This window comes from Anabrus simplex, chromosome 4 (genome assembly GCF_040414725.1).
Source record: "Anabrus simplex isolate iqAnaSimp1 chromosome 4, ASM4041472v1, whole genome shotgun sequence".
NCBI classification, from domain to species: Eukaryota; Metazoa; Arthropoda; class Insecta; order Orthoptera; family Tettigoniidae; genus Anabrus; species Anabrus simplex.
Genome location: NC_090268.1, coordinates 237,442,303 through 237,461,993, shown reverse-complemented (window position 1 = coordinate 237,461,993; position 19,691 = coordinate 237,442,303). Strand labels below are relative to the sequence as shown.

Sequence of the window (19,691 nt, the reverse complement as noted above, 5' to 3'; positions counted from 1 at the left end):
GCCAATGTGCGCCGTAGTACTTCCTAGTACCATCTCCCTCATCTTATGAGGTAATGAGCAGCCAACAGACCTCGCCATCCGTTTTATGAGAGATAGAAACTTTTTCTTATCATGTATAAGAGTGTATTTTCTACTCGTTTTTACGTTTTGTTAACTACGTTTTATTCTATTGACTCTGTTTTAGCTCGTCTTTGAGTATTTTAAGTGTTGAATTTGAATGATACACCTAGGTATATGATTGCAGTTCAAAGCAGTGCCTTATTCTAACTTAATCTATATTTTCTATCATATTATTAGAAAATGAGGCATTGCGATCTAGATCCACTGATTATTTCAAAAACATCATCATTAGTTTTAAGTGCTAGTCAGTGGATACTTTTCAGGATTTAATTATCATTTCATTTCGTTCCACCTCGAACCATTAGGGACCGATTACCTAGATGTTAGGCACCTTTAAGCAACAAGCATCATCATCATCATCATCATTACCAGCAGCAGCAGCAGCAGCAGCAAGGATATCAGAGTACATGGAACTGGTATTGCAATTATAACGTGTTCCGTAACTTCATTCTGCAAACACCCTCCCAATAGTTGTTTGTAAGAACTGGTATTCTGTACAGGTCATTTACCACTTACCTGCTACATTGTGAGGAAGGTGCTAGGTATGAGGTCGCCTATTCTTCAGGCGTCTTCTTAGCATGACGATCCGGGATTAGCGAGGGAAGATAGTGAAAAGGTGCATCAAGCCTTAGCCCAACGTATAGTACTTGTGTAATCATCTGTATATTTTAATATGTGATGGGTGACTTCATGCTACAGCCGAGTAAAACCAAAAACTGTAGCCTACTGTCGTCCATCCACGAAGAAAAGGAATAAAACTATTAGCAACACAACTAAACTCCTTTAAAGGTTTACTTTAATGACAAAAAATGATATTTGCGTATTTCTTGGACTGTATTAAGTAACAGGGACTAAAGAAGTGCAATTTAATTTAAATGTCAATGTTTTAATATTTCCAGAGACGTTATTGAAGGTTTCTCTAAAGTATCAGGAATGTTACAGATCACCTCTTCTGTCAACCAGGTTTCTGGTAATTATCAGGAATGTTGCGAATCTCCTCCGGTGTCATGCCAGCGAAGCAGATAGGATGCTTGAAGGAGCAGGGATCATCTTCCACACTCTTGGGAGGCTTGTAAACGTGATCGTTCGTAGGACCAGGTCTAGCGGCGACCAGGCAGAAAACCGCAATACCAAGAAGCAGAAATACCAACCTCTGTAACAATAATGGACTATTATCAGTACACACTAAACGACCAGTTTCACTCAAATTATGTACCTTATCCTTAAGTTGAAGTGTTTTACTATGTAGTAGCCTACAAACACCGGACAGCTGATTCTGAAGGAAATACTCCTAGAAGAAAAACGTTAAAGCTGTCCTAGGTGGCGCAGTTAAAGTTGTCTCTTATGTGCTGGTAAATCTACGGACATGAAGCTGGCGTATTCTACAAATTAACAGGAATCGAACACGCCAACTTGGACTCTACTGTCTTAACCACTCAGCCCGGGGACGTGCAGGTATTTATCCGCTGGCGTTCACCTCCAACGATCGCAGACCGATACTTACCGAGTTGACTTGCATATAAGGACGATAAAATGCAATAAGCTCTTGATGACAGTCCACGGTTTGGCGACCCGGACGAATGGCACGCTCTTGTCGCCTCGTCATATCCATTCTTCAGTTCCATCATTCTGCTCGTGATACATGTCCATATCATCGGCATCCAGCAGGTTGCAGTGGTGTAGGGAAACATTGAAATAGTGTAGTGCTTAGCGAGAAGGACATTTATTTGTAAGCCACGTTTTTAGCAAATCGTTTTTGAAGGTCGGATGATGTTTGTTGTTTAAAGGGACTAGATACTTTTGCGGGGTTCACCAGCACTCGGTACCGGTGCCCCCCTGAACGAGGCCTGAACCGGTGAGTGACGTTGCAGCGCGGCGTGGGCTCACAGAGCCTTGAGGGCTGCTAGCTAAGAGCGCGCCCTTCACCTTAGATGATGTTACACGGCCTAAATGTCTAGGCTTATTGAAACAAAAGCCCGTCGATGGTCCTCCTGGATGGATTCTTAAACATGCTGATTGGCCAAAGTTCACATCACTAGCAGTCTTTAACGACGTGACCGGGCGGACCGTAGACGACGAAATAACAAAACACAAGTTATTCTTGCTGCTGCTGCTGCTGCTGCTGCTGCTGAGTCCATTCCGTCCTTCTCAGGGACTCCTTGGCGAAAACTCGTTCCTTGGTGGAACGAAGAAATTGCAGCAGTTATCAAAGAACGCCGTCGCGCTCACAAGCGCAATCGTAGGCAGCCTACTGCGGCTAACTTGGTAACATTTAAAAAACTCCGCGCTAAGGCGCGAGGTCTTATTCGCCAAAGTAAGAAAGCTTTCTCAAGTGTGGACTAAAATTCGACGTAATTCGGATATCCAAGAATCATCTTCTGTACCGAGAATTTCCATTGCAGGCAGTATCGTTACTGAACCACTCTCGATAGCTAACCACCTAGCCCGTCATTTCGCGGATGTATCTGGTTCCGGGAATGACCATTGTGAATTCCTCGCTCTGAAGCGGGAGGCAGAACGTCATCACCTTTGTTTTGCCACTCAAGCTTCAGAGGACTATAACGTGCCCTATATGGAGTGGGAACTCCGCAGCCCCTTGGCGCTTTGCAAGGACACGTCTCCTGGGCCAGACAATGTCCATAACCAGATGTTGAAACACCTTAGTGAGGATAGTCTATTATATCTCCTTTGTGTGTTCAACAAAATCTGGATAGAGGGCGAGTTTCTATTTCAGTGGCGACAGAGCATAGTCATTCCTGTCCTTAAGCCTGACAAAGATCCTAAGTATGCAGGAAGTTACAGGCCGATTTGCCTTACGAACTGCCTGTGTAAGCTCTTTGAGAGGATGGTTAATCGCCGACTAAGTGTGGTGTCTGGAGAAACAAGGACTCTTGTCCGAGTACCAATGTGGATTTCGAGCCGCTCGATCTACCACTGACCACTTGGTACGCCTGGAGAGCTCTATCCAGGATGCGTTTCTCCGCAAACAGCACTTGGTAGCTGTTTTCTTTGACTTACGGAAGGCCTATGACACCACATGGCGATATGGTATCCTTTCAGTCATGCATCAGTGGAGATTCCGAGGTAACTTTCCGGCGTTTATTGCGAATTTCTTGTCTCTCCGTTTATTCCGTGTCCGAGTAGGGAGGACATATTCGCAATACCATGTTCAGGAAAATGGAGTACCACAGGGATCGGTCCTTAGTGTCACTCTGTTCGCGATTACCATAAACGGTATTGTTGCTGCTGCTGGCCCAGCAGTTATACCGTCTCTATATGTGGACGATTTTGCTCTGCACTATAGCTCGCGTAATATGGCAGTCGCAGAGCGACAATTACAACAAGCTATTAGGAGGGTGGAGCAGTGGACCATAGAACATGGCTTTCGGTTTTCTGCCACAAAGAACTCTGTTGTCCACTTTTGTCGTCACCGTACTCTTCACCCTCATCCGGAGCTTTATTTAGGAAATGTCGTTCTTCCCGTTGTTGACACTTACCGATTTCTTGGGCTCCTTTTCGATAGTAAATTATCGTGGTAGCCACACGTGCGGCAGCTAAAAGTGCAATGCACCAAGAGGCTTAACCTCTTGAAGTTTCTTAGCAGCACTAATTGGGGAGCTGACCGCGTGGTGCTCCTGCGATTCTATCGGGCACACATTTTATCCCGGTAAGATTACGGCAGTGTAGCATATGGCTCCGCAAGACCAAGCGTTCTTGCGAAGCTGAACAGTATCCACCAGAGCGGGGTTAGGTTGGCGACGGGAGCTTTTCGAACAAGCCCCGTCGCTAGCCTGCTCGCTGAGTCTGGTGTGCCGCCTTTACACCTGAGGCGCCAGCAACTCCTCCTTACGTATGCTGCAAATTTGCGACAGATGCCACTTCATCCGAGCTATCCCTGCGTGTTCAACAATGGCAACCGTTTGTTGTACGCTGCTTGCCCTCGTGCGACGCGGCCGGTTGGGATACGCTTGGATTGCTGTTATGAATTGTTTGACGTACCTTCGATTCCTTGCCTACCGGGCGAGTTGGCCGTGCGCGTAGAGGCGCGCGGCTGTGAGCTTGCATCCGGGAGATAGTAGGTTCGAATCCCACTATCGGCAGCCCTGAAGATGGTTTTCCGTGGTTTCCCATTTTCACACCAGGCAAATGCTGGGGCTGTACCTTAATTAAGGCCACGGCCGCTTCCTTCCAACTCCTAGGCCTTTCCTATCCCATCGTCGCCATAAGACCTATCTGTGTCGGTGCGACGTAAAGCCCCTAGCAAAAAAGATTCCTTGCCTTGTCATACAACCAAGTGGGGTACCTCCGTGGGTAGTACGACGACCTGAAATCATCCTGGATTTGCACACTGGCCCGAAAGGAGACACGGACCCTTCGATTTATCGGAGGCTCTACCTGTCCGTTGTTGGCCGCTATCCAGGTTCAGTCGTCGTCTACACGGATGGTTCAAGGACAGATTCGTAGGTGGGCTGTGCGTTCGTTGTCGGAAATGATCGGTTTCTTTTAGCTCTCCCGGAAACCTGTAGTGTGTACACAGCGGAGCTTTATGCTATCTGTGGAGCTCTGCGGTACGCACTGTACAATGAACGCCGACACTTTCTCGTGTGTACTGACTCCTTAAGCGCGCTCCAGTCTATTGATACCTGTTTCCCTCGGCACCCCCTGGTGCAGCGGATCCAGGACCTGCTGGCCGGGTGTTCGGATGCCGGCACCAGAATCACGTTTGTGTGGCTCCCCAGCCACATGGGCATAGAGGGAAACGAGTTAGCAGATCAGGCTGCCAAGGAGGCAGTTACACTGCCCCCGTTGCCTTTCAAGGTTTCAGCAAGTGATACTCGCTCTCAGCTGAGACATCTGGTCATGTCTCATTGGGAGGTGCAGTGGCAGGCCATTCCACTTCCCAATAGCTGGCCATACACGGACAGATTCTTTGGCAGGCCTCGCCTTTGGGGCCAGATCCGACAGACCGCCTGCCAGGCGTGACCTTCAGAGACCCGGCCCGCTGCTCGCCATCAACTGTGACTCCAAGCCTGTCGTGTTGTGCAACATAATCTGTCAACATTCCAGACCCTCTCGTTAATGGAATGATCCCTTTGTTCTCAGCAGGCCAAGCCTCATCCGCTGGCCTTTCAAACTAGTTTGAAATCCTTGCCGGTCGGGTCTGCCGTACTTAGAACTGTGCGATGGACATCGAAGCAGACGGTGTCCAGAGGGAAAAAAAAATGCTGTTGCGGCTGTTGGAATGTGCATTTTGCTATATGCTAAATCATGCAAACAAAAAAATCGATCGAAGTTGATGAAATCATGGATAGGAGAGCGAGACAGCTTTAGTCACATAAGTCTGATACAACACCTGAGAGAAAATGAACCGGACGATTACAAGAATTACTTGCGAATGGACTACAGCGATTATGATATGCTGTTAGGTAAGCAGGTACTGGGCGAGTTGGCCGTGCGGTCAGTGGCACGCGGCTGTGAGCGATGCTAGTAATACCATTCCTTATGCAGCCAGTATTTTGTTACTTTCATTGATCTGTCTCTGTCTTATCCTTGGCTTTAACAATATGAAAGTGACTGAGGTATGAGCGATGCTAGTAATGCCATTCCATATGCAGCCTGTCCCTGCTGATTAGTGTGAAAACATTGCTCATAGGGTCGGTTGGTGCATGCATTTCAGTGGGCTTGGCAGACTGATATGTAATAGCAACTTCTGGCTCGCTGAGGAAAGCAACGGGAAACTACTTCACTCCTCATTTCCCTAGTACGCCTCTTCAGCAATGCCTAGGCCATCTCCTACAGCTGATGGCAGAGCTGTTGAGGATCCAACCAGCCTTAGGGCTGAAGACTGAACATACATACATGCAGCCAGTCCCTGTTATGAATGGTATGAAAATATCACGCATAGGGTCAGCTGGTGCGTGCATTTCAGTGGGTTTGGCAGACTGATATGCGAGCAACTTCTGGCTCGGTGAGGAAAGCAACGGGAAGCTATCTCACTCCTCATTTCCCTCTTCTTCCAGTGATGCCTAGGGTATCTATGACAGCTGTTGGCATAACTGTGGAGGATCAGACCAGCCTTCGGACTGAATACCAAACATACACCACACATACATAATGGACTTGTTTACCGGGCGAGTTGGCCGTGCGGTTAGGGGCGCGCAGCTGTGAGCTTGCATCCGGGAGATAGTGGGTTCGAATCCCACTGTCGGCAGCCCTGAAAATGGTTTTTCCGTGGTTTCCCATTTCCACACCAGGCAAATGCTATGGGCTGTGCCATAATTAAGGCCATGGCCGCTTCCTTCCAACTCCTAGCCCTTCCCTATCCCATCGTCGCTATAAGACCTATCTGTGTCGGTGCGACGTAAGCCATTAGTAAAAAAATGACTTGTTTTGCGTAGCTCTTACTGGAGAACAGTCTAGTTGAAAGCGTATTTACTGTGGATATTGTAGCTTCTAAGCTGAAGAAGGAGGAAAGTAGGATACTGAAGAACGCTTGATTGCGACACCTCATGTTTTAATTGTCAGAGACACAGCCGCTCTTTGTACATTTCAATAAATTTCCCTAGCAGTGCCTTTGTCCACTCCATGCTTCCCTTACAGGAGGCTTGATCTGTGAGGCGAGGTCTTTCCGTTGAGGTGCTGACAACAGATCTGGTCTGTAGCGGTTAACGCCTCAAACTGACCTTGCTCACTAACGAGCAGCCCTAGCCTGTCGGTATGAGTCACAAAAGACCTCGCCTGTCAGAATTCCTTTCCGTGTATGGCCGGCTAATAAGCTGAGAGCGATAAAAGGAACAACCAAGGTATGGCGGACTTCCCTTCGGGCTTCGCGGAGGGAAGCCGTGGTATTATGTCGTCTTGTGATCGGCCATGTTTAGTAACACTCCTATTTACTGAAAGGAGAACCCCCTCCGGTGTGTACTTGCGACGATCATCTTACCATGGTACACATCCTTACGGAGTGTGTAGACTTGGTCTAACTGTGCCGTAGGCTAAAACTTCCGAGTACCATCTCCCTCATCTTGCGAGATGACGAGCAGTCAGCAGACCTCGTCATTCGTTTTATGAGGGATAGTGGTCTTTTTTGTCATGTGTAATAGTATTCTTTGCCTTAGTGTATTTGTGTTAACTACGCTTTTATCCTATTGACTTCATTTTAGTTTGTGTTGCGCATTTTAATGTGTTATTTTAACGTCTGACGTAAATTATGTATATACATTTGTATTTCCAGGCAATGCTTTACTCCATTGTTACCTGTATATTCTATAATTTTACTAGAAAATAAGGCATTGCAAATTAGATTCACTGATTGTTTTAATCTCATGATCATTTCTCATCACCATTTCTTTTAAACTCTAGTCAGTGGATATGTTTTTTTACATTTGAATTATCATATCATGTCGTCCATCTCGTACCATTAGGTGTCGATGACTTTGTGTTAGGCCCTTTTAAACAACAAGCATCATCATGTCTACACCCAGGTTCGACCCAAGGCTTAAGGGCATTAAATTTACAGACCCAACTTTGATGCCAAAATGTGCAAGTTGGACCCAACTGCTAACGTGATTATAGTCAAGATTGTAAGTTTAACCTAACGGGTGCGGATGCGACTCTAAGCTTAACCTCAAAGGTCATGGATTCGATACTAGGCTTAAGGACGTTAGCATTACAGTCCCGAGTTTGATACCCAACTTTGATGCCAAAATGTGCAAGTTGGACCCAACTGCTAACGTGATTATAGTCAAGATTGTAAGTTTAACCTAACGGGTGCGGATGCGACTCTAAGCTTAACATCAAAGGTCATGGATTCGATACTAGGCTTAAGGGCGTTAGCTTTACAGTCCCAAGTTTGATACCCAAGAATGCCAGCTTAACCTAACTGCCAACGTGATTATGGACAAGAGTGCTAGGTTAACCTAACAGACTTCAAGTTCGGTACCCGGGCTAACTGCAGGCCTAACGTTACGCTGACCACGCGTTAACCTAACTTAGCCTCCCAGGACTTGGAGATGAACTTAGAACAAGATGGCGGCTATAAGGCTTAATATGTATGCTTTATTCAAAAGGGCGTAACATTGGAAAGCGACTTAAGGTAGCTTGGAACTGAACTTGGAACAAGATGGCGGCTGCACATGGGACTAGGGAGATGGTGTAAGGCTTAATACAAGTACTTTATTCATAGAGGGTGTAACATTTAGGAAGCATCTTTGGGGGTTGAAGCTGAACCTAACCTCCCACGCTAACGGCAAAAATAGTGTAAGCTTGACTTAACGGAATTTAATTTCGATACTCGGACTAACCGCATAAAAAGTGCAGACTTAACCTTTCGCTAAGCACGCATAAAACTAACCATTTTCCCTTTCCTACACTCTGGCTAAAAGTGCAGGTCTAACGTTACGCTGATCACGCGTTAACCTAACTTAACCTCCCAGAACTTGGAGCTGAACTTGGAACAAAATCGCAGCTATAAGGGTTAATACGTATGCTTTATTCATAGAGGCGTATTATAATAAGAGAAGGCTGACGCAGGGGCTAATGAGCAAGATAGCCGATATACAAGGGCTATTATGGAACTAACTCAGAGCAATTGCAGTTACACCCCATGTCAACGTGTCAGTCGACGTAGGAGGCTCGATTTCATCAGAAATATATCAACGTGTTGTCCACATGAACTGTAACGCCAAGGCTATCAGCCATGAAAGTTTACCATCAAAAATATTTTTTGACAATTTTCCCATCATCAGATCATCAATATAAAGGTGCCATTCGAAAGATCAAACCTTACTTCGGTATTTCTATCGAAGCAGATTGACCATTTTGTCATAAACTACAAGGCTATCAGCCTTCAAAGTTCCAAAATGTTAACTTCTAAACAATTGCAGCTACACCCCATGTCAAGGAGTCAATCGACGCAGGAGGCTCGATTTCATCCTGGAGGTCAAGTTAGATTAACCTATGGTCAGCGTAACGTTAGGCATGCACTTAGACTGGTATCGAACTTCAAATCTGTTAGGTTAACCTAGCACTCTTGTCCATAATCACGTTGGCAGTTAGGTTAAGCTGGCATTCTTTCGTATCAAACTCGGGACTGTAAAGCTAACGCCCTTAAGCCTAGGGTCGAAACCAGGACCAGTGAAGTTAAGCTTGGAGTCGAATCCGTACCTGTTAGGTTAAGGTTACACTCTTGACTATAATCACGTTAGCAGTTGGGTCCAGCTTGCAGTTTTTGGCATCAAAGTTGGGTCTGTAAAGTTAACGCCCTTAAGCCTTGGGTCGAACCCGGTGTCTGTGAGGTTAAGCCAATATATTTAGCCCTAGCAGGCCGCACCGCTCTGTGAGCCCACATCGCGCTGTGACGTCACTCACGGGTTCAGGCCTCGTACCGCCATCGGTACCAGGTTCCGCCGAACCCCCAAAAGTAACTACTAAAGGGGCCTAACAGCTAGGTCGTCGGCCCCGATTGGTACGAGGTACAACGAAATTACAGACGGACAAACAGACACGAAAGCTGAAATCCACTGGTGCGGTCTTGAGTTGACCTAAATCGAATAAATATCTGAAAAAATAGCAAAACAAACGAAATTACAGGCAGCGGACCCCCAACAACTTTATTTATATAGATTAAAGGATAGCTAAAATAATTTATTATTATTTGTTATTACAATCGTTGGAGATGTGACTCATTATGAAGTAATTAATAATAACCATCATCATCACCATCATTTTCACCTGTGTGGCGTAGTGGTTAGCGCTATCAGCTGCCGTCCTTGAGGATCCGGGTTCAATTCCCGGTACTGCCAGTGATTTAAGAATGACAGGAGTGCTGTTATGTGGTTACATCGGTATTTTCAATTTACTTCCATTGGGGGTGTGCTTGGAAAGAGCTGTACCATCTCGGGATAAGGGAGTTCACGCTTCACTTCATCATAACCTAATCAATATTTTGGAGGAGAGGCCTACCGCGTCATTTGACAAGTTATTCTATTTAGGGCAGTCGTCATGCACAATGCTCCTACGTTTTACCACGCTATATTAGACCAGTGTATTTCAACCTTCGGGCTGCTGCCCTGTACCAGGCCCTGGCCGGAAGGCGGGATATTCTCCTCGAATTCTCTATTCTGAAAATAGTTGGCAGTCCCGTGGTGAAGTTCTGAAGGGGTTATACGTATTCTGAAAGTAAGCTGAGCTGTTTTCCAGTTGAAAAGAAAAGTGTCCTGGCCCATTATTTCTAGGATACGGAAAGCGTAGACAACCTAACGAATGTCAGTGGTACATTTTGTTACAAAAGCGAGTTGAATTTAAAACTTCACAAGGTCCAGATATAACAGCATTTAATGCTTTAAAGAATATTGAATCATTCATTAAAAAAAATAAAGTTCTGCATTAATGTAATCGCAGAAGGAAACAGTGAAATCTTTCAGTCATGCTCAGATGATATTATAGAAGTAGACGATTACAGCTCACAGGATCCATTCTCAAACATTCTTAATGCTCATTTCAAGAGGGTGGAATTACCATTTGGAAAGCATTATCCCGAACATGTGGATTATGAACCATTGTGTTAAACACAGAGACAGACAATAATATCCCGTAAAGAAAAAATTACACTTTTTTAAATTATCATCAGACAAAGGATAGAAAGTACTTCCAAATATATGAGTAATTCGAATTTCTGGATAAGAAAGATGACTGAATACGTATTTATTAATACTTAAGTTAGTTAAATTTGTGTGAACTGAGAAACATTGGAAACGTATTTACGAGTACATTTATTGTTGCTGGGCCTTATTAATTCTCAAAAATAATTTATGGGACCGCGGTTTGTCAGAGGTTGAGAACCGCTGGTCTACGGTGGGCCGGGCTCAGTGGCTCAGATGGTAGAGCACTGGCCTTAACAGCTCAAATTTGGAGGTTCGATCGCCGCTCAGTCCGGTGGTATTTAATGGTGCTCAAATACTCATGTCCCCTGTCGGTAAATGCGCTAGTACGTAAAACAAATCCTGCGGTAAACATTCGAGCTCTTAGGCGTCACCCAAAACTGTAAAGGTAGTTAGTGGGACGTATAAGCAATAACATTATTATTATTATTATTATTATTATTATTATTATTATTATTATTATTATTATTATCATCTGTTGATTAGAGTTTACTTGGAATGCTCACTATTCGTTATGCTTCCCCTCAGAACTATAATCTCTGTGCAAATATTGACTGACATCGATTTTTCGAACAGGACGTTTTAAACTACTTAAAATTTGAAAAAAGGAGACTCTTATGAAATTAGGCTTCGCTCTTCGCACCAAGCGCTGTGGTATGCTTTATTTTCTTTATTTCTTAATCGGCTTACCCTCCAAGGTTGGTTTTTCCCTCGGACTCAGCGAGGGATCCCACCTCTACCGCCTAAAGGGCAGTGTCCTGGAGTGTGAGACTTTGGGTCGGGGATACAACTGGCCGGAGGACCAGTACTTCGCCCAGGCGCCCTCATATGTTATGCTGAACAGGGGCCTTGTGAACGGATGGGAAGCTTGGAAGGGAGAGACAAGGAATAGGGAAGGAAGCAGCCGTGGCTTGAAGTTAGGGACCATCCCGGCATTTGCCTCGAGGAGAAGTGGGAAACCATGGAAAACCACTTCGAGGATGGCTGAGGTGAGAATCGAAACCCCCTCTGCTCAGTTGACCTCCCGATGCTGAGTGGTCCCCGTTTCAGCCATTGTACCAATTTGCAAATTTCGTGGCAGAGCCGGTAATCGAACCCGAGCCTCCAGGGGTGGTAGCCAATCACACTGACCACTACACCACTGACGGCGGACAGTGTGGTGTGCTTACTTATGATAAGATGTGAGGAGGACAATCATTCGTTCTACTCATGAGCTGAATGGCCTCTGTTGAGGCCTTCGGTTCAGAGGGTACCGGGTTCGATTCCCGGCCGGATTGGCGATCTTAATCTCGTGTGATTAATTGTTTTGGGTCGGGCACTGGGTGTTTGTGTTTGTCCGAACACTCTCCTCTTCATATTCAGGGAACACTCCACACTACCAACACGCAATAGTGATAACATCCCTCCACGTAGAGTTGGCGTCAGGAAAAGCATCCGGCTGTAAACCAGGGCAAAATCCACATGTTCGACACAGTTCGCACTCGCGATCCCACAGGTGTAGGAAAAGAAGAAGATGAAATGGACAAGCAGTCATTTTCTAAGACCATGTATTTGTAATGCTCTTACTTACTTGTGTCTAATCTGACCTCCCTGGGTCAACTCTCGTGTCGGACCTGTTTCTTTTTCTATGCTAGTTAGAACGGTATGACTATAACCCACTTTAGGACGCTGAGGCAGCCTTTTTCAGACATTCCAACCCATCTTGAACTCGTGACAGAGACGGAAACTGAACTCTGGCCAACCAGATTGTCAAGAGATTCTAACTCGAAGACCAAGAAAAGCACTCTTACCCCTGTCAGTGCGGGTGGTAGAACATATCCACGGTATTCCCTGCCGGTCGTAAGAGGTGACAAAAAGTGGGACCAGGCCTCTTAACTTGGCATCCATGATTCCTCTAGCTCAATCTAGCATTACTACCACTTACTCTTGCCTATCTGACCTCATTTGGTCAACTCTTGTTCTTTTCCAGTCCTGACGGAATATCAGGTTTGCCAGACCTACGGAGTCTTCCGTTTTCACGTCCTGTGTGACCCTTCCTTTTATTTTTTCCGATATTTTCATTTTTCGAAATGTCGGACTTTTTCTATTTTTCCTCCGATCATTGTTAAAAGAGACGATGGTTGCCCAGTTGCACATCTTAAAATAACAATCATACCATCTTCGCGGCCCATTACATTTACAGAAGAATGGAAAAACAAGTTGAAGCAGAGTTGGGAGAAGATCAATTTGGCTTCAGAAGAAATGTAGGAACACGTGAAGCAATCCTGACCTTACGTCTGATGTTAGAGGATCGAATCAAGAAGGACAAGCCCACGTACATGGCATTCGTAGATCTAGAAAAGGCATTCGATAATGTTGATTGGACCAAGCTATTTAAGATTCTGAAGATGATAGGGATCAGATACCGAGAACGAAGAATTATCTACAGTCTGTATAAAAATCAGTCTGCAGTGATAAGAATCGAGGCCTTTGAAAAAGAAGCAGCAATCCAGAAAGGAGTGAGGCAAGGCTGCAGTTTGTCCCCTCTCCTTTTCAGTGTTTACATAGAACAGGCAGTAAAGGAAATGAAAGAGAAATTTTAAAGGGAATCACAGTCCAAGGAGAGGAAATTAAAACCTTGAGATTTGCCGATGATATTGTTATTTTATCTGAGACTGCAGAAGATCTCGAGAAGTTGCTGAATGGTATGGATGAAGTCTTGGGTAAGGAGTACAAGATGAAAATAAATAAGTCCGAAACAAAAGTAATGGAGTGCAGTCGAACGAAGGCAGGTGATGTAGGAAATATTAGATTGGGAAATGAAGTCTTAAAGGAAGTAGATGAATATTGTTACTTGGGTAGTAAAATAACTAACGAAGGCAGAAGTAAGGAGGACATAAAATGCAGACTAGCACAAGCAAGGAAGAGCTTTCTTAAGAAAAGAAATTAGCTCACTTCAAACATTGATATCGGAATTAGAAAGATGTTTTTGAAGACGTTCGTGTGGAGCGTGGCATTGTATGGAAGTGAAACATGGACGATAACTAGCTCAGAAAGAAAGAGAACAGAAGCTTTTGAAATGTGGTGTTACAGAAGAATGCTGAAGGTGAGATGGATAGATCGAATCACGAATGAAGAGATACTGAATCGAATTGGTGAGAGGAGATCTATTTGGCTAAATTTGACGAGAAGAAGAGAGAGAATGATAGGACACATCTTAAGACACCCAGGACTTGTTCAGTTGGTTTTTGAAGGAAGTGTAGGTGGTAAGAACGGTAGGGGTAGACCAAGGTATGAATATGACAAGCAGATTAGAGCAGATGTAGGATGCAATAGTTACGTAGAAATGAAGAGGTTAGCACAGGATAGGGTGGCATGGAGAGCTGCATCAAACCAGTCTATGGACTGATGACTCAAACAACAACAACCCTCAAGCTCCCAAGGGTCAGACCTCTTCCAGTTTTCCTGTCATAATAATAATAATAATAATAATAATAATAATAATAATATGATTTTAACTGCCGAGTTACAGACCTTCTGAAGGACACCTAGCACAGCCAGGAATCGAACTCATTCTAACCAGACTGTTAGCCGTTTTGACCCCAAGATCGGTGGGGCCAGTGAACTGAATTAGAAGATAATAAGGGGATACACACTTACCATAGCGCTGCCTTTGTTAAATGTTTGACCAACACTGACGGAGTGTCATTGCGCGAGACCTCAATATATAGCGCCTGGGAAGCTTTACTAGGAAGAAACCAGCCCTACCGAGCCTGTTTTGGTGACGAGTCATGAAAGACTTTTTATTGCCAACTGGCAACGTGCGATACAGGAAAGGTCGAGACAGAGGGACCTTGTTATTACAACACTAATTCTCAGATTCCTTATAATATATTACTGGAACTTATTCTTTTTTTATGTTAGTGTCACATCAAGGTACAATTTTCCTGTCCTGTTTCCCCATACTGTCAGACCCGTCGTAGATGAGTAGTGTGACTACCATTTGCCCACAGTCCAAGAATTCACGACCAGTTCAAGGATTGTAGTTGTAGACCGCTGTCCAGACATTTCTGGTCACCATAGCACCATAAAATCGCGATCATTCGCGGTCGCTGATATGTGTTTATGCCCGGCTTGCGTCGTCCGTGGTGCGAGAGGCACCTGCCACAGGAGATGTGCGGTCATCGATCTAGTCGACCAAAATATTTTATGTACTCGAGTTTGGAGGTTGTTTATGAAATAACCAATAGGCTTACAGAAAATCCAATCACACCATCACTATCCTCGTTAGGTTTGGTATGTGTAATTTATATATCACTTTTATTGCAGGTGGAACGCAAAACTTGCCCGTTTTTAAACGTGTTTCAACCATGCGTCAAGTTTAAGACATTGTTTCTCAAAAACCCCGTCATGTGTTTGGAAACATAATATTCTGACATTTATAAACAAAGTATAAAACATCCCAATGTGTATTCTGTTAAAAGGTGGATTCGACCAGATGACGGGTATTTCGTCGTCAGGGCAAGATCCTGAAATGTCTTCCAGAGACATTGCTTCATGTGAATAAACAGCCACTTAACTATGCTGTCGGAAATACTTCTCGTAGGGCTGACTGATATCCTAGCTGCTTCGAAGTCAATAGTGATTTTGTTAGGATTCCACTGATGAGTCAATTCCAAGACAAAGTAAAAGAAATGAACGTAAGTTTCTTTATTTTTATTAGGCGGGAACGCAAAGACGCCTGGATAAACATTGTTTTCGTCAATCAGGCCTCCCAGGTCTGCGTGAATGGTGTATATCTGGGCGAACTGTTTGCTGCAACTCTTGGATGTGCTATTCTTAATAATAATAATAATAATAATAATAATAATAATAATAATAATAATAATAATAATGTTACTTGTTTAGGTCCCATTAACTACGTTTACGGTGTTCAGAGATGCTGGGATGCCGGAAGTCTGCTCATGTACAACATAAGTATTTACATACCTGTAAATCTAACGACACGACGCCGGCGTATTTTCCTGTTGAGGAAATGAAAACTATGTCATGCATACAAGCCTACATCCACACTCCTCGTTTTATCGTATCCAGTATCGACCACGCTGGAACCCTCTAAGCATCTTGTATTTGAGCACTGATTCATCGATCACGCCATTACTATTTAAGAGCATTGTTTTCTCCCTTCATACACCCTGTGGGTAGGGGAAGCAGACCTCTTGTAAGAGGCGACTAAAAGGGGCGATCTAGGCGCAGAAACGGATTTTGACTTTGGTACTACGTGTTGGACACCCTGTGGATGGGACGGGCTGAATACATCTACAGGTAATCCCTGCGTGTCGTAGAAAGCGACTAAAAGGGTCATGTGGCCTTCCTTTCCCTCTATACTTTTATATTTTTTAGAGGTTTAGTTGTAGGCCAATTCAAAATTTTGTTGTGCGTGCTGTTTGCGGATGGGCCTTTTACGTGTGTGACTTCGATCGAAAGCCGGGCGGTATCCCCAAGAATCCAGTCGGGTGGGAACGTTATGTACTGTGTAGTAGTACCCGCTTGACAACGCAGGTCCCCGTACAGCCGAATGCCAGAAAGACATATTATTATTAATAATGATTTTAAATTTTGTTCATCTATACACTGTATACGTAAGGGGGACATGCTATTGCGAGTGATTTTGAGGAAGGTAGTTTTAGTGCTCATTGCCTGTCAGCTCGTACTAGACATCTTCCAACTTCAAACTCCAGGCATTATAACAGCTGGGTATTGCCTTGGCAGCTTCGTTCGGCTACAGAGGACCCTGATGAGAGTGGACGGTATTCAGGGAGGATGTTTCCCGTCTTCAGTCTGTCCAGGGTGGTCCCCCATCCAAGTCGTTAACTTTTGATTCGCTGAGAAGGGCAACCCACTGGGAACAAGTGCAGCTTGAAGATATGGAATCCCGTTTTCCTATATTCCTGGTTGCAACCAGAGCATACTGTCAGATGCACCAGAGCACTCTAAGGAGGCTGTTACACCAGAGCACATCGGGGAGGCCGATGCAAGCTGATCGGTTGCCCAAGTGCGACCACTTTGGTAAAATCCCCATCAAAGTGGAAGAGCACAAATCCTTGAATCTGGCTCGTGGAATTTCCATACGCCGCGATCTCGTATTGAACACTGACGATGAGTTGATGGAAGATATGTAGTACCGTGGCGTGACACACGTCCGGCGCATTGCGTGCACAGTCAACGGCGAAAACTTTGCAACGAGTACGTTCATTGTCTCCTTCAAATTGTCAGTGTAACCAGAAAAAGTCACGCTAACATCCTAACGTTGCGATGTGAGGCCGTACATCCCGCCTCCCATGCGCTGCTATCAATGTCAGATGTTCGGTATAGGGTATTGAACCCTTGAAATTGCCGTTCCATCGTTGGTCGTCTGCCTCGGGTGCTTCGGTAGAGCAATGTCGCACTCTCGGATCTTGGGATCGTTCCGATTCCTTTTCTTTTATTTCATCGACCAAACGATAGGGTTCAAAGGAGAGCATAACTACTTCAAACGAGTCTTACTAAAATATTCATTCAATGAAAATGTCGATAATTAGTTTATTAAATAGGCAAGAAAAGTCAGATCTTTCACAACATGTTATAACGCAGTCACAATACATAATGTAAGTGGTGAAAAATGAAATGTCGTATGGCTTTTAGTGCCGGGATATCCCAGAACGGGTTCGGCTCGCCAGGTGCAGGTCTTTCTATTTGACTCCCGTAGGCGACTTGCGCGTCATGATGATGAAATGATGATGAAGACAACACATACACCCAGCCCGCGTGCCAGTGGAATTAACCAATTAAGGTTAAAATCCCCGACCTGGCCGGGAATCGAACCCGGGACCCTCTGAACCGAAGGCCAGTACGCTGACCGTTCAGCCAACGAGTCGGACATGTAAGTGGTAAGTATATTTTGAAATTGTTTATTATTGTCTTCCAAAGAATGAAAACACAATGTAAAATTCTTGGAGAGCAAAAACCTAAAATTTAAAAAAAAAATTAAAAAATATAGAAAACCTGAAAATTGAGTAACATTAATTCAAACGATAACTGAGAGTTAACCCACACGATCCGTGGAAAATCCCACGAACCAGCTACGCAGGCGTAGCAGGGGGAGACGTGATACTCCCACGTGGCGCGTCCCAGGTGGCGGATAGGGGGGTCCTAACCGGCTTGCCGGCGGACTTGAGGGAAATAAAATACCTCTCGCGGACCAAACACACACCCCCTGTGGATGGGGGAGGCAGACGAATAATAAACCCACGGTATCCCCTGCCTGTCGTGAGAGGCGACTAAAAGGGGCGACCAAGGGATGATTGTATTAGAACCATGAAACTACTTTTGATTCGTACCATCACGCGGGGAACACCATGAGTCGCCTTTACTTGCGAGTAGTACCACTCTGTTAGGTACTGAATAGTTTTGTGATTCGTAGCACTCAAGCGGGGTTCAGTGTGGATTTCTAGTACCCGTGAGTCGTACCCATGTGAGCAACACCACGGGTCTGGCCGTTGCCTGTGAGTTGTACCACTATATGAGCGACACCGTGGGTCTGCGTTGCCAGTGATTAGTACCCACTATGAGAGGAACACCACGGGAATGCCGGCGCCCGTAATTAGTACACCACGAACCTACTACGATGGCGTAGCAGGGGGAGAGGTGATACTCCCACGTGGCGCGTCCCAGGTGGCGGATAGGGGGGTCCTAACCGGCTTGCCGGCGGACTTGAGGGAAATAAAATACCTCTCGCGGACCAAACACACTACCCCCTGCGGGTGGGGGACACACATGCAGAGTGCACCCGCGGTATCCCCTGCCTGTCGTAAGAGGCGACAAAAAGGGGCGACCTTGGCGTGGACATGGATTGCGGTTTGGTATAATGTGATGGACCTTCTGTGGATGGGAGAGGCTGAATACATCCATAGGTAATCCCTGCCTGTCGTAGAAGGCGACTTAAAGGGTCATGTGGCCATGGTCCCCTCTTTATTTTTTTATTATTTTTCCGAGGGTCAGATGTAGACCATTCAAAATTTGATGTGCGTGCTGCCCGGCGATGGAGCTCCTATGTGTGCGACTACGCTCGAAAGCCCGTGCCAGCAACCACCCAGGACGCGGCGGGTGGGAGTATCATGTACCCGGGCAGTGGTATCCGCCTGACAACGCAGGTCCCCGCACAGCCGAATGCCAGAAGGACATATTATTATTAATTATTTTTATTTATTTTTCCTATTGTTAGTGCTCTGTACACGCTATGGGGTACATGCTATTGCGGGTGACTGGAGGAAGGGAGTCCTAGTGCTCATTGCCTCAGTCATCCCGTATTAGGCATCGTTCAACATCGGACCCGGGCAATACCTGCTACGACCAGGTGGGTATTGCCTTGGCTGCTTGGTTCGGCTACAGAGACCCCTGATCGGAGTGGGTGGCATTCGGGGAGGATGCTATCGGGCATGGCTTCCAAACGAAGTCGGCTCTCCCAAGGTGGTCGCCCACCTAAGTCTTTAACTTATGCTTCCCTGAGAGGTTCAACTCCCTGGGAACATGCGCAGCGTGAAGGAATGGGATCCAGCTTCCCTAGGTTTCTGGTCGCTACCAGAACCGATGGGCACGATTTTAAGCTGGTGAAGTCGATCCTGTTTAGTAGACACATCGAAGGCGTCTATGGCGAACTGGAGGAACTAAAGAAAATGCGCAACGGTAGTTTGCTTCTAAAAACTCGTACAGCACTGCAAGCTGATCAGTTGCTTAAGTGCGAGCACTTTGGCGACATCCCCGTCAAAGTGGAGGAGCATAAATCCTTGAACCTGGTTCGCGGAGTCATCTTTCACCGCGACCTTATTTTGAACACTGACGACGAGTTGATGGAAGACATGAAGAACCGCGGCGTGACACACGTCCGGCGCATTA

At 45.4% G+C, this 19,691-nt stretch overlaps 1 long non-coding RNA gene across 1 annotated transcript; it reads right to left on the bottom strand.

Moving 5' to 3' along the window:
• Positions 1-901: 901 nt before the first annotated feature.
• Positions 902-14,548, bottom strand: LOC136871832 (uncharacterized). The gene is made up of 2 exons (XR_010859830.2): positions 14,418-14,548; positions 902-1,273 (listed from the first exon to the last, which is right to left on the bottom strand). It is a non-coding gene; the product is annotated as an uncharacterized lncRNA (long non-coding RNA).
• Between the last annotated feature and the right edge of the window lie 5,143 nt (positions 14,549-19,691).